The sequence below is a fragment of the Palaemon carinicauda genome, chromosome 40 (genome assembly GCF_036898095.1).
Source record: "Palaemon carinicauda isolate YSFRI2023 chromosome 40, ASM3689809v2, whole genome shotgun sequence".
NCBI classification, from domain to species: Eukaryota; Metazoa; Arthropoda; class Malacostraca; order Decapoda; family Palaemonidae; genus Palaemon; species Palaemon carinicauda.
Genome location: NC_090764.1, coordinates 22956034 through 22960878, shown reverse-complemented (window position 1 = coordinate 22960878; position 4845 = coordinate 22956034).

Below are 4845 nucleotides of genomic sequence, written 5' to 3'. Positions count from 1 at the left end.
CCAGCACCCCCACCAAAACCTATCTCCTGGTCCCTGGACAAGGTGCTCCATTTTGGACAACGATTCGTGCCCTCTCAAGGATCTGACTCAAAAGGTTATATTTCTTTTTGCTCTTGCCTCAGGAGCCCGAGTCAGCGAAATAGTGGCATTATCAAGGGACGAGGGTCACATTCTGTTTACAGACTCAGGAGACCTTACCCTCTTCCCGGATCCGACGTTTCTCGTTAAAAACGAACTACCCACCAAAAGATGGGGCCCTTGGAGAATCTGCCCCCTGAAAGAAGATGCCTCTCTATGTCCAGTAGAGAGCCTCAAGGTCTATCTTCGTAGAACTTCTGACTTTGTTGGAGGCCAACTCTTCAAAGGAGAAACATCGGGTAGCGACCTGTCACTGAAACAACTAAGAGCGAAAATCACCTACTTCATTCGCAGAGCGGATCCTGACAGTACACCCGCAGGTCATGATCCTAGAAAAGTCGCATCGTCTCTGAATTTCTTTCAGAGCATGAATTTCGAAAGCCTCAAGAGTTTCACAGGCTGAAAATCCTCGCGTGTTTTCTTCAAGCATTACGCGAAACAAGTGCATGAAGTCAAACATTTTGTGGTAGCCGCAGGTAGTGTTATGAAACCTGCACCTAACTCTGCATAGAACAGTGAGTTACTTGGGACTCTAACTACTCGGGTGCCTATGTTGACCCTCGTGTGATACGTAGTGAATTCAGAGACACTTGGTGTTTTTCATAGACTGTTCTTTCTCAAGGTGAAATGTCATAGTCGTCACATGAGTGCCGCATGCCTAAAGCATGATGTGTTTTCCTTTTTAAAGACTGATGTTCCTCTGGAACCTGTGCCTTCTAATAATTTGAAATTTTCTTTCAGATTCAAGAGCGAAGTCTTTCATTACTATGTACATTATAATTTATTGTAAATTACCTTTACATCCTTTATTGCATTTATTTACCATATTCTGCAATTGTGAAATAAAATTTCTATTTTATTTACTTGTGCGTCTCAATCCGCTCCTATTTATACTATGAAATACATGGTTGTCATAGTTTCATGATCCCCTCCTTTTTTCTTTATAAAAAACGATGAAGATAATTGGTTCAATCTATATTATATATTCACCTATGCTATGTAATATTCCTAACTGAATACTTACTTGCGCTATACTTTCGAGACCAGACCGTTCTCTTTTACAATATACAGTGCCTAACCACCACTTGTCTGTCATTGAGAATGTTCCTATATGAATAGCAACTATTCTGTCTTGTCTCCGAGTTCTTCAGGTTCTCCCCGCAAGGTGGGTAGCCCTTCAAGAACCACTTTGATCCTCAGCATGGTCCGTTGGGACTTCTCTGCCAAGGGGGGCAGGAAGTTTCAGCCCCACGGAACCTCTATCAAGATTACCATGCTTACTCTATTCAAAGCCCTCGGCACTTACACTACAAGGGGAAAATCTACCACGATACATTGATTCTCTGGTATTCTTCCATCAGGACGCCATGGCTTGAGCCCAAAAAACGGATTTTGAGCGAAGCGAAAAATCTATTTTTGGGTGAGATAGCCATGGCGTCCTGATGGAACCTCCCTGCTACTTCGTCCAGCCTTTCAGGTCCCACCCTGTCCTGCTGTATCATGGTGATCGGCAAGCAACTGGCGTCAGGATGAGGACGGACGTGACGTCATTTAGCAATGGCGCCCGTTTGTTTACGTTTCGAGTACCAAAAGTAGCCACGGACGAGATTAACTGTGGAACGGCTCCCCAGCTATTCTCCGCCCCTCCACATCGAAGTGTTAACTCTATGTGGGGTGCAGATAGCTATGTGGCGCGTTAATACATGCGTCCCCTGTTGATATACGATGTCTTAAAGGGAAACCTTTAGGATACTCGCTCCAGAAGTTAGAATTCTGTGATAACCTGTGGCTAAATTCTCTGGGAATATCTAGTAGTTATTTACCCAAGGAGCTACCAAAAAGGAACCTTCCATCAGGACGCCATGGCTATCTCACCCAAAAATAGATTTTTCGCTTCGCTCAAAATCCGTTTAATGTCACACATAGGTCTAAATTGATCATTGCATTCATACTTCGTATTTAATTTTCATTAAATTGAAATGATAACGTAATACGAGTAAATTTTTCTATTCCCTATATGTACATAGCACTCATGTGCCTTAACAAAAAACATAGAATAGTGTATTTGTTAATTCTCTATGGGATTGTCATTAAAACCTACAAAGGCGTAGTTGCTAAAATTTTCAGGAACACCGTAACTATGTGTTTACGGTACATAGAGCTTGATTATATGCAATTATTACTACTTTGTTTGGTATTTGCACATGTTGATTATTGGGGGGCAGGTACGTACAATGGATTTCATTTTGTAACATTGAAATTGTTGTAATTAATCCAGTCTGTTTATCAGAGAGATTGCCAGTTGCAAAGTGATGGATGGGGTAAAGAATTAATGATGCAATTATTAAAAAAATAATGTGCTGTTGGCAATACGTAAAACACCATACATAGTGAAACTTACATAGTGGAACGTAATTGTATCGTTACTTAAGGGCGTTGGAACTTAGCTGTGAACTTAAACATTTGCAACCATTCCGTAAAACTAGGATTCACGTAATGCATTTTCTAAACAGGTGCCACAGATTTGCATATTTTAAATATTACATTTCAACAAGGTAAGGGTTTGCAATATCAGTTATTCTAGTTTACCGTCATCCAAAAATAGACTTAAAACTTTTCAAAATCCGTTAAAATACTAGTGTAAAATGTCCCATAGATAGCTCAGCTACCAGTGAATCTCGTGTGTTTCTTGTAGTAATTCAATGTCTTATTGTTAAAAGTAACACATCACAGAGATATACCTAGAAATCCAAACTAACTTTTCCTTCATAACAGAGGTATGCATAGAGCCTATCCTTAGGCCTAGTCTCATTTTAACTTGAATGACCAGTATTTCATTTCATTCTATTCTATTCCCGGTACTTGCTCTCTCTCTCTCTCTCTCTCTCTCTCTCTCTCTCTCTCTCTCTCTCTCTCTCTCTCTCTCTCTCTCGTTAACCACATACCCTGCAATTCCTTGACAAAGCCTAGAATTAATTTACTCATCTTCATTCCATGGGCTTTAGCTGGACAGATTTCCATTCAAATTTAATAGGTTTGATATAACATTTACGTCCCTTCGGTTTCTATCTTACTTTACATATAGTCACAGTCTGATAATGAGAGCCAGGGTAAGTCCTATAAGAGAGAGGAGAGAGAGAGAGAGAGAGAGAGAGAGAGAGAGAGAGAGAGAGAGTTATGCTTTTATGTTTTCTGCATATAAAAGTATTTTTTATCATAAAGAGTTATAGACTGTTTAAGCAAAGGTATTCCAATGAGAAACTTATTAATTTCAAGTTTGGAGCACTATTCCGTATTTATTTGCATTAAGTTTTTGTAGCATCCATAGCTTATTTTATAACAGAGAGAGAGAGAGAGAGGAGAGAGAGAGAGAGAGAGAGAGAGAGAGAGAGAGGCTAATGCAATGAATTCCTTTAAGGGAAAGAGAAAAATGATTTCAATCTAAAGTTAGAATCACAAATTATTTAATCGTTTAATGCATTATCCAGCTCGATGGAAATTATAGCCTCCCTCTGGTTTGATGGAAGAAAAATAATTGCCCCATTTTACGCATTAAACAATCTCTCTCTCTCTCTCTCTCTCTCTCTCTCTCTCTCTCTCTCTCTCTCTCTCTCTCTCTCTCTCTCTCTCTCTCTCAATAATATCGAAGTAACACTCTCTCTCTCTCTCTCTCTCTCTCTCTCTCTCTCTCATCTCTCTCCTCTCTCTCTCTCTCATCTCAATAATATCGAAGTAACAAACTTGGCATCGCTTTCAATAATTTTTTTTTCTTATTACAAAAGGATGGTACAAGTAAAGTTAACATAATTGTGAGTTTAAAATTAACTGATTGGAAAATAGCGATGATTGTTCATAGCTGCTTTCACAGACACCATAAACCAACAGTAACAGCTAAATTATCTCTCTCTCTCTCTCTCTCTCTCTCTCTCTCTCTCTCTCTCTCTCTCTTCCTGGTGTCCAATAACTCAGCTCATATCCAATTCTGAGCAACTGAAGAAACAAACACTAATAACAAAACCAAGAAATTATTTTCGACAGCAGTATGTGACATTTGAAAATTGGCCGGTGAAACAATGCGCTAAAAGGCTTAGTCTCATCGTCGTAAATGTCGAGAGCGAAATCCTAATTTCCGATTCATTAAGCTACGAAGGCAGCTGCCTAGTCATTTTGGTTCGATGCTGAAAGAGAGGGAGAGAAATTAACGCTGATTTTAAGACAATTAAGAACAGAAATCCGGGGGCAAATTGGTCTGTTTCGGGATCCTCTGTGATGCGAGGGCTTGGAAAGGTGGCATAATGCACACACACACACACACACACACACACACACACACACATATATATATATATATATATATATATATATATATATATATATATATATATATATAATTTGTAATAAAGGGCAAGTGCCTGACACTATATAAATATATATTTCTTTCCTGCCACGCTCAGGGGGAGATGTAGTAGCCATACCCTGTGAGAGTGGCTACCCCGATAAGTAGACTTTGAAACCACGCTCTCTATCAAATTACAATAACAACGGGTTGTAGTTAGGAAAGGTGGAGGGGGTGGGAAATGTTGAATCTGTGTGTGCGCGTATATCTATCTAAATATTTAGACTTAATTTTTGACGGCTCGGATACATCAGTACATATATATTAAACGAAACACAAATACTCAGTATGCACACTATACTTAGGCATTT